Source organism: Oncorhynchus tshawytscha, linkage group LG32, assembly GCF_018296145.1.
Source record: "Oncorhynchus tshawytscha isolate Ot180627B linkage group LG32, Otsh_v2.0, whole genome shotgun sequence".
Taxonomy (NCBI): Eukaryota; Metazoa; Chordata; class Actinopteri; order Salmoniformes; family Salmonidae; genus Oncorhynchus; species Oncorhynchus tshawytscha.
Genome location: NC_056460.1, coordinates 1,048,602 through 1,058,882, shown reverse-complemented (window position 1 = coordinate 1,058,882; position 10,281 = coordinate 1,048,602). Strand labels below are relative to the sequence as shown.

Genomic DNA, 10,281 nt, shown 5'->3' with positions numbered 1-10,281 from the left:
ACAGGTCTGTGAGAGCCGGAATTCTTACTGGTTGGTAGGTGATCAAATACTTGTCATGCAATAAAATGCAAATTAATTCCTTAAAAATCATACAATGTGATTTTCTGGATTTTTGTTTTAGATTCCATCTCTCACAGTTGAAGTGTACCTATGACAAAAATGACAGAACTCTACATGCTTTGTAAGTAGGAAAACCTGCAAAATCGGCAGTGTATCAAATACTTGTTCTCCCCACTGTATACGCCACTTTGGACACTCCTTCTCTCCAATCTCCAATCCTTACATCTCCTGGTTCCACAGGAAGAGGGTGACAGGATACTAAACCCTTATTACTCCCTTCAGGGGATCCGACCTGACCTCCTGCCCTTATCCCTTCCTTTGCCTAATCAACAGATGTCCATCCGCTTCCCCTAAACCAATCCCAGCACATTCCACAGTCACTCTGTCTTTCTACAGATCTCACTCCTTTATATACTCTGTGTCTGAACTAGCATGTCTTTAATATCTCAATGTTCAAAGTTTATAATCCAACAATAGTCATAAAGTTACACTCCCTTTCAGTCGGTCAACTTCAGTAAAACATACTATGTGAAAATACAATCATTCCCCATGCCTACCCAAACGGATACTAAATTAAACGGCCCCGGGCAGACCATCCAGACCTTACCCCGCAAGATGCGTCAGTTTTGTCAATTTATAAATTACCCTTTGTTTGAAAACTCCTGTCAATGTTGAGTAAGGACGGACATCTAATTACGCATATAGAAGTAGGACTAGTCTACCTGGCCTGCGTGCAAATGTAGGCCTATAAATGGGCCCATTTGGGGATGTCTGATAGTATCTCTGTCTTAACGCACCACCACTAATGAGCTGTGGAGCTTCTCAAAGCAAATGTTTCTTCACCTCAAACAGCAAGTAAACTAAGTCTAATCAAAATCAATTGCATACGACAATAGTTCCTCCAAGTATTTTCGTAAAATATTTCCACTCGGCATGAAAGGGAAAAATGTAATGCTCCAGTGGAAATGTCATAAAATACCTGGCTGTTTCTGTCCCGAACTCACTGGCACGGAAATTCTGAGGGCCCCGAATATTTTATACAATGTTGCAAGCTTGCTATCACAAGTTTCAGAGGACCAAGTTGATAGTTGATACAATGTTTCAAGTTTGTTGTAGACAGGCCATGTGCAGCAAATGTGATTTATAGGATATTTTCTACCTGCAGGCTGCAATGTTTTTATTTGTTGGCTTTATGTTGGCTATTTTTACAATATTTTTACAATGTGCATATGAAAATCATGACTGGTAGATCGGTAGAAATGGTAAGATACATTGGCACTCCAACTGGAAAAGGTTGCCGATCGGTGGTGTAGTCAATTATTGAAAACTTCAGGAGCAGAACGGCAGTCGGGAAGAGTTTCTCTCCCTCTGGTCAGGTTAAATTGATGACCGGCTCCCTCTAGTCAGGTTAAATTGATGACCGGCTTCCTATAGTCAGGTTAAATTGATGACCGGCTCCCTATAGTCAGGTTAAATTGATGACCGGCTCCCTATAGTCAGGTTAAGTTGATGACCGGCTCCCTATAGTCAGGTTAAATTGATGACTGGCTCCCTATAGTCAGGTTAAATTGATGACTGGCTCCCTATAGTCAGGTTAAATTGATGACTGGCTCCCTATAGTCAGGTTAAATTGATGACTGGCTCCCTATAGTCAGGTTAAATTGATGACTGGCTCCCTATAGTCAGGTTAAATTGATGACTGGCTCCCTATAGTCAGGTTAAATTGATGACTGGCTCCCTATAGTCAGGTTATGTTAATGACTGGCTCCCTATAGTCAGGTTAAATTGATGACTGGCTCCCTATAGTCAGGTTAAATTGATGACTGGCTCCCTATAGTCAGGTTAAATTGATGACTGGCTCCCTATAGTCAGGTTAAATTGATGACTGGCTCCCTATAGTCAGGTTATGTTGATGACTGGCTCCCTATAGGTCTGTAACAGTTTGGGTCCAGAGTGTCTCCCCCATTGAAGAGGGGGATGACCGCGGCAGCTTTCCAATCTTTGGGGATCTCAGACGATATGAAAGAGAGGTTGAACAGGCTGGTAATAGGGGTTGGGACAATGGCGGCGGATAGTTTCAGAAATAGAGGGTCCAGATTGTCAAGCCCAGCTGATTTGTATGGGTCCAGGTTTTGCAGCTCTTTCAGAACATCTGCTGTCTGGATTTGGGTAAAGGAGAAGCTGGGGAGGCTTGGGTGAGTAGGACTGCCGGGGTGTTAAGCATATCCCAGTTTAGGTCACCTAACAGAACGAACTCTGAAGCTAGATGGGGGGCGATCAATTCACAAATGGTGTCCAGGGCACAGCTGGGAGCTGAGGGGGGTCGGTAGCAGGCGGCAACAGTGAGAGACTTATTTCTGGAGAGATTCATTTTTAAAATTAGAAGTTCGAACTGTTTGGGTATGGACCTGGAATGTATGACATTACTTTGCAGGCTATCGTTGCAGTAGAATGCAACTCCTCCCCCTTTGGCAGTTCTATCTTGACGGAAAATGTTGGGTATGGAAATCTCAGAATTTTTGGTGGCCTTCCTAAGCCAGGATTCAGACACGGCAAGGACATCAGGGTTGGCAGAGTGTGCTAAAGCATTGAGTAAAACAAACTTAGGGAGGAGGCTTCGGATGTTGACATGCATGAAACCAAGGCTTTTTTCGATCACAGAAGTCAACAAATGAGGGTGCCTGGGGACATGCAGGGCCCGGGTTTTACTCCACATCACCCGCGGAACAGAGGATGAGTAGGATGAGGGTGCGGCTAAAGGCTATCAAAACTGGTCGCCTAGAGCGTTGGGGATAAAGAGTAAAAGGAGCAGATTTCTGGGCGTGGTAGAATATATTCAGGACATAATGTGCAGACAGGGGTATGGTGGGGTGCGGGTACAGCGAAGGTAAGCCCAGCCACTGGATGATGATAAGAGAGGTTGTATCTCTGGACATGCTGGTTGTAAATGGGTGAGGTCACCGTATGTGTGGGAGGTGGGACAAAGGAGGTATCAGAGGTATGAAGAGTGGAACTAGGGGCTCCATTGTAAACTAAAACAATGATAACTAACCTGAACAACAGTATACAAGGCATTATGACATTTGAGAGAGACATACAGCGAGGCATAAAGTAATCGCAGGTGTTGATTGGGAGAGCTAGCTAACACAACAACAGTAGGTAAAATGGCGATGACTAGGCAGAGAGGGTCGTATTAACTACACACAGAGCCTGAGTTCGCGGCTGGAGCCGACAGATAAAAAATAAATAAACAGAATGGAGTACTGTGATTAATGAACAGTCCAGCAGGCATCAGCTATGTAGCCAAGTGATTATAGTGTCCAGAGGGCAGCAGTAGAAGGAACAGGGAAGCCGCCACTACGCTAGCACGTGGGCGACACAGTGTTTAAAGTTAGTAGCCCGGGGCTAGTAGGAGCGTCTGCTCCGACGGAGGCCGGTTGAAGGCACAGCGGATGGAGTATTCATTGGCAGACCAGTCGTGGTGGCGCTGCGGGGCGCCATGTCGACAGAGAATCCAAGCCAGATGGCGAAAGAGGTATTGTAGTATTTAGTTTTCTAGCCGGGAGATGCGCCTTGCTCACGGCTTTCTGGTGCTAGCTTCGTGGCAGTGGCGTTAGCCACTATAGCCAATCGGTAGCAGCGGTGATCCGGTGCCAAGGTCCAGAGTTTACAGCAAGGATCCGGTAGAGTATTGGGCTCTAGCCGTGTATGAGTGGGGTTCGGGTGGACAGCTGAGTAGGCCGGGAGGTGGGCCTCAGGGATAGCTTCGGTACTGGGTGCCACAGTGAGTGCAAGCTAGCTGTGAAGATCAGAAGTAGTGGTCCAGGGATTACGGCAGGGATCCGACGTTGTTGTGGAGAGACAGTCCGATACTGGTAGACTGGCGAGTATTATCCAGGCTAAAAACAGGGCTGGTATCTGTGCAGAAGGTAAAAGCCGCTAGCAGTGGCTAACAATGACTAAATAGCTTGTAGCTAATTAGCTGGTTAGCTTCTGGTGGTTCTTGAATGTGTTCTAAAATTAAAAATAACAGTGATTCCGTATCACATTGGGTGAGGCAGGTTACCGGAAGGTAAAATCAAATTAAAAATCGGAAAGAGATTGAAAATAAAATTGAAATATATACAAAAAAATATGAAAAATACAAACGTACACGAGAGGACGAAAAAAATCACGTCTTCACTGCTACGCCATCTTGGATACTAGTTGGGGACAGCACTAGAACATGATTTTGGGTCTCCCGAGTGGTGCAGCGGTCTAAGACGCTGCATCTCGGTGCTTGAGGCGTCACTACAGACACCCTGGTTCGAATCCATAGCCATGAAGTGCTTTGAAAGGCTGGTAATGGCTCACATCAACACCATTATCCCAGAAACCCTAGACTCACACAAATTTGCATACCGCCCAAACAGATCCACAGATGATGCAATCTCTATTGCACTCCACACTGCCCCCTCCTACCTGGACAAAAGGAACACCTATGTGAGAATGCTATTCATTGACTACAGCTCAGCATTCAACACCATAGTACCCTCAAAGCTGATCACTAAGCTAAGGATCCTGGGACTAAACACCCCCCTCTGCAACTGGATCCTGGACTTTCTGACGGGCCGCCCCCAGGCGGTGAGGGTAGGTAGCAACACATCTGCCACGCTGATCCTCAACACTGGAGCCCCCCCAGGGGTGTGTGCTCAGTCCCCTCCTGTATTCCCTGTTCACCCACGACTGAATGGCCAGGCACGACTCCCACACCATCATTAAGTTTGCAGACAACACTGATCACCGACAATGACGAGAGCCTATAGGGAGGAGGTAAGAGACCTGGCCGGGTGGTGCCAGAATAACAACCTATCCCTCAACGTAACCAAAACTAAGGAGATGATTGTGGACTACAGGAAAAGGAGGACCGACTATGCCCCCATTCTCATCGACGGGGCTGTAGTGGAGCAGGTTGAGAGCCTCATCACCAACAAACTAGAATGGTCCAAACACACCAAGACAGTCGTAAAGAGGGCACGACAAAGCCTATTCCCCCTCAAGAAACTAAAAAGATTTGGCATTTGTCCTCAGATCCTCAAAAGGTTCCTCAGCTGTAACATCCTGACTGGATGCATCACTGCCTGGTAAGTCAATTGCTTGGCCTCCGACAGCAAGGCACTACAGAGGGTAGTGTGTACGGCCCAGTACATCACTGGGGCTAAGCTGCTTGTCATCCAGAACCTCTACACCAGGCGATGTCAGAGGAAGGCCCTAAAAATTGTCAAAGACCTCAGCCACCCCAAGTCTAGGACAAAAAGGCTTCTCAACAGTTTTTACCCCCAAGCCATAAGACTCCTGAACAGGTAATCAAATGGCTACCTGTACTATTTGCATTGTGTGCCCCCACCAAACCCCTATTTTACGCTGCTGCTACTCTCTGTTCATGATATATGCATAGTCACTTTAACTGTACATACTACCTCATTTGGCCTGACCAACCAGTGTGCCACCCTACGGGACTCCCATCACGGCCGGTTGTGATCAGATCACATTGGCTAACCGGGCTATCTGCATTGTGTCCCGCCACCCGCCAACCCTTCTTTTACGCTACTGCTACTCTCTGTTCATCATATATGCGTAGTCGCTTTAACCATATGTACATACTACCTCAATCAGCCAGACTAACCCGTGCCTGTATGTAGCCTCTCTACTGCTATTTTTCACCTAATACCTTTTTTTTGCACTGTTGGTTAGAGCCTGTAAGTAAGCATTTCACTGTAAGGTCTACACCAGTTGTATTCGGCGCCTGTGACAAATAAACTTTGATCTGATCATAACCGGCCGTGATGGGAGTCCCGTAGGGTGGCGCACAATTGGCCCACTGTCATCTGGGGTACGCAGTCATTGGAAATAAGATTTGATTCTTAACTGACTTGCCTAGTTAATCAAAGGTTACTTTTTTTTAAAATAACAAAATAGTGTTTTATGACAAAACATTTTTTTTTACAAATCAGTCAAGGCACCGACTTTGAGAAGGGCATAAAACAAATGTTTCAAACCAATTCATGAATGTAATTGAATCTAGGTATGTTTTCGCCAACACCTTATAACTGTTACGCCAAGATGTCTGAACTTCTTGACGAGGTCGCTAGGTGTTGGGATAAGGTTGATACAATAGCTTTCTCTATGAATTTGAGAGTGGTTACATTTCTTTCTTTACCAAACCAAGTCTCTGGGCAGCCATTTTGTTGCTGTTTAAAAAATCCACACATGAATCAATCAACCAATCTGTAGTTCAAACACTGTTTTGGTTATAAATGATAGGGTTGGAGAAATGTAACTACTTTCAAATTCATAGACAGACCTATGGATGCAAGGACTGACCATCCATGACCATCCATGATACCAACATTATAGTTTTAAGCATGTTGAGGCTAAACAGTGTTGATTTACATTGTTTCTTAGCACTGGAGTAAGAAAAGCCTATTTTGGGTTATGATGGGGTACAACAGTTGAACTAAGCTCATGAGGCATGTGTTATATTCTTCAAGAATCAATGGCTATAAATAAATAATTTAAGAGTCACAATATGGATGTAGCAATTGCAAATTTCCCCTTTAACACCACACATCAGTTCAACAACTGCAGAGTTTGAGCCACTGTATTTAAGACAGTACATACTAGGGGAGAGGGGTACCCCTACACAGAACTGAACTGGATCAAAGATGGCAGACAGAAATACCAGGAGAGGTGGGTACCCCTACACAGAACTGAACTGGATCAAAGATGGCGGACAGAAATACTAGGAGAGAAGGGGTACCCCTACACAGAACTGAACTGGATCAAAGATGGCAGACAGAAATACTAGGATGGAAGCAAATGTAAGGGATTATAAAGTCATAATGAATCAAGCAGAAACATGTACAGTTGACAGGAATGTTAGTTAATGTAGAGACAAACGATTATGCATTTTTTTAACGTAAAGTTAATTTACGAAAATCGCGATTTAGCAAGCTAGCTGACTAGCTAACATCAGCCAGCTAGCATTGTGGATGTTGTGACATGAGTATGAAATTGTCATTCTGGTTGTTTTAGGGACTCCTGAAATGACCAGCAAACCAGGCTGTCGTTTTGTGAAACAGTGGATGTATAGAATCTAGCTAGGTGAATAATTTACTGCAAATTGAATGTACAATTTTGTAAGTTTGCCTTGCTGATATTTGCCATGCAGATAGATGAAATAACGTACCTAGCTATGTTCTTGCTTATTGTGCAGTGGATGATTATAATCCCTGTATGCCCATGGATGTGTAGCTAGCTATCTAGCCGATCTGTGTAATGGACCCAAACGTTTGGTATACATATTAGAACCTATCATAGCCAGTTGTATCAACTTCAAAACAGCCTGAATTACATTATCCTATGGATTGAGTAGAATATAATATCATGTTGTACCAAGGATGCAAGATTTATATACATGTAGTTATTACCATGCATGAGATCCCCACATTGTAGCCTGTACATTTAATATATTCACTGATCATGTACTCTACCTTGGCAAATAAAGGTGCTGTTCAGGTATGAATGTCTTTGAGATTATTTTTCAGTCATATCCAATACCAGGACTATCAAATTCCAGTCTTTGAATGATGCTGTGTCTGCATGTATGTATTACAATTATACACTTCAACAGTGTTTACCAATCTTGGTCCTGGGACATCAATGGTTACACATTGTAACTAATAGACTAGAAACAGGATTTATCTAGTTAATTCATATATACAGAAATATAATGTTCAAAAACACTACACCACACTTCCTATGCATCATGTAAATACTCTAAAACCGGTTCATCACAATATCTAATGTCCTTCATCTGCATTGATCTGATAAACACAGGATAGGTGGAGTATTTCATCACATTACACTTCATTTCAACCAGTAGAGAATGTGAAACGCTTTATTGAAAAGCTCATTATCCAAATGTTATAAATAGTTCAATCTGGACTTCAATGCACATCTGTTGTGCATTATAAAAACAGAGGAAGAAAGAGGAGGTGGAGAGAGAGGTGTAAAAGACAAAGGGAAAGAGGTAAGCACATAGGAGCAAGGAAGGCAGCACATGATTAATGAATCACAGTGCTACATAAATATTCTCAGTTCATCACAATTACATAATAGTGTCTCCAGTCGGCCCAAAGGTCATCTTAAAAGCAGGTGAGGTGGCGATGATGGGACTGGGGGTTGGCATCCTCTCACATCAAAACATGTCTGCAGACAAGAGACAGATGGAGAGAGAGAGCATGTTTAAGTGTTGCATTTTTATTTTTTATTCTAACATTGTTAGTCATCAATCAGGAGGTGAAATGCAAAACTGACCTTGGATCATTAACTCTGGGACTACTGCATCTATCTGTATTTCAATGTAAAGAATCTCTTGAATAATACTTCCTGTTGACCTGACCTTGTGACCTCTCACCTCTGATCATGCTGTGCCCTCTATGTAGCCAGTTCAGATGCTAGCCAACTAGCTAGCTCATTTAGCAGCTCATTTGAGTTAGTCTGCACTGTAACTAGTTATCTAATAATACATCGAGTTTTTTTACATTTTCAAAATCTATTTACTGACTTACTTGAATAGGTTCTCCCAGCCATGTGGACAATTGGAAATTGTATTTTCAATGTTTTCAGTGTATTTTCAACATTTTCAGACAATGGATTAATCGCAATAAAAAAATAGTGCACTAACATTACGCAAAGTGAACTCAAGCCTGACAGCCCAAACAAAAACCCAACTTCTCAGTCAAAAACATAAGTCATAAGACAGTCTCTCTATTCTCTCATGTGATTTCAGGTCCTCTGACTGGGAAAATGTATTTTCACAATGAGAGCAGTGGTATGTCTTCTCCTCCTGTGTATTAGCATGTTGGAAAGGCTTTTCTCCTGTGTTTTCGCTCATGCTTTTTTAGACTCCCTGACCACCTAAAACTATTTTTACACTGGGAACATTGGAAAGGCTTTTCTCCTGTGTGTATTCTCTCATGTGTTTTCAGGCTTACTTACCACCTAAAACTGCTTCCACACTGTCATGTTTTAGGCTGAGCAGAGCTCTATAATAATACATAATGTCATGTTTTAGGCTGGGCAGAGATCTATAATAATAGATAATGCCATGTCTATAGGCTGAGCTCTATAATAATAGATAATGTCATGTTTATAGGCTGAGCAGAGATTTATCATAATCATAATGTTTATAGGCTGAGCAGAGCTCTATAATAATAGATAAAGCATGTTCCTGTTTTTAAGACAGTACTTACTGGTTTTAATCAGATCGCCTGTCTCCTACTCCTGTTCTTCCTTCAATGTGACAGTTCTCTCCCTCCTTCACTCCAAAAACTACATCCTCCTCTTTCTTTTCCTCTTCTTTTACAGTAACATCCTCCTCTTCTTTCACTGAAACGTCTTTCTTTTCTTCTTTGTCTGAAACAGCCTCACCCTCTACTTGTTTTTTTTACTGTGACATCCTTCTCCTCTTTCACGACAATGTTCAGTCATAGAGTTTCTTTCTCCGACCAGCAGACCCCCTCTTCTTTAACAGGAGGGGAGAAATTTAGGGAGCTCATGGTCGGGGATGTTAACTAGCTAGTTAGCATTAGCGACTAGCCGACCGCTAGGTAAATTTAAGACATCTGCCTGACTAACAGCGTAAATATGAAAATAAATGGGGCAACTAGCTATGAAACATTAGCATGTTTAAAACACATAGGCAAATGTGCACTGAAACAGTCTAAAAAGCTTGAATGTTTAGGCCATGTCGCCTAGCAAGCTACTGAAGTGACTGACTCGCTGTTGTTGTTGAAGTGTCCCGTCCACTAGATTATACGTCACACTGGCAGCATTGTTATCAGCTGACTAGAGTGGGTAACGCAGTATAAGGAAATGTTTATTTAATTTCCTGAAGAAAAAAAAAGTATTTTTAAAATATATTTCGTTAAATAATAATATTATATTGATACCTCGAAATGAAAGCATGTGTTGATTGATTAGTGAAGATTTGTAATGAATGAGAATTTTAACTTTACATCTAACGCTGCATTTAAGGCAATGTCATATTCATTCAGTCAAATAAACGCTCTGCAGCCTAGTTTAACAGTGATCTACGTTCTATGAAAGCTGCTGGCAGAAAACTGCAGAGTAGCTAGAGGAAAACCACTCGATAACTCCTCCTTTACCCACTCCATT

At 42.7% G+C, this 10,281-nt stretch overlaps 1 long non-coding RNA gene across 1 annotated transcript; it reads right to left on the bottom strand.

Annotated features, from left to right (window-relative positions):
• Window positions 1-7,981: 7,981 nt before the first annotated feature.
• LOC112257889 lies at window positions 7,982-10,107 on the bottom strand. Its single transcript, XR_002954656.2, has 2 exons — window positions 9,357-10,107; window positions 7,982-8,310 (listed from the first exon to the last, which is right to left on the bottom strand). It is a non-coding gene; the product is annotated as an uncharacterized LOC112257889 (long non-coding RNA).
• Window positions 10,108-10,281: the final 174 nt, after the last annotated feature.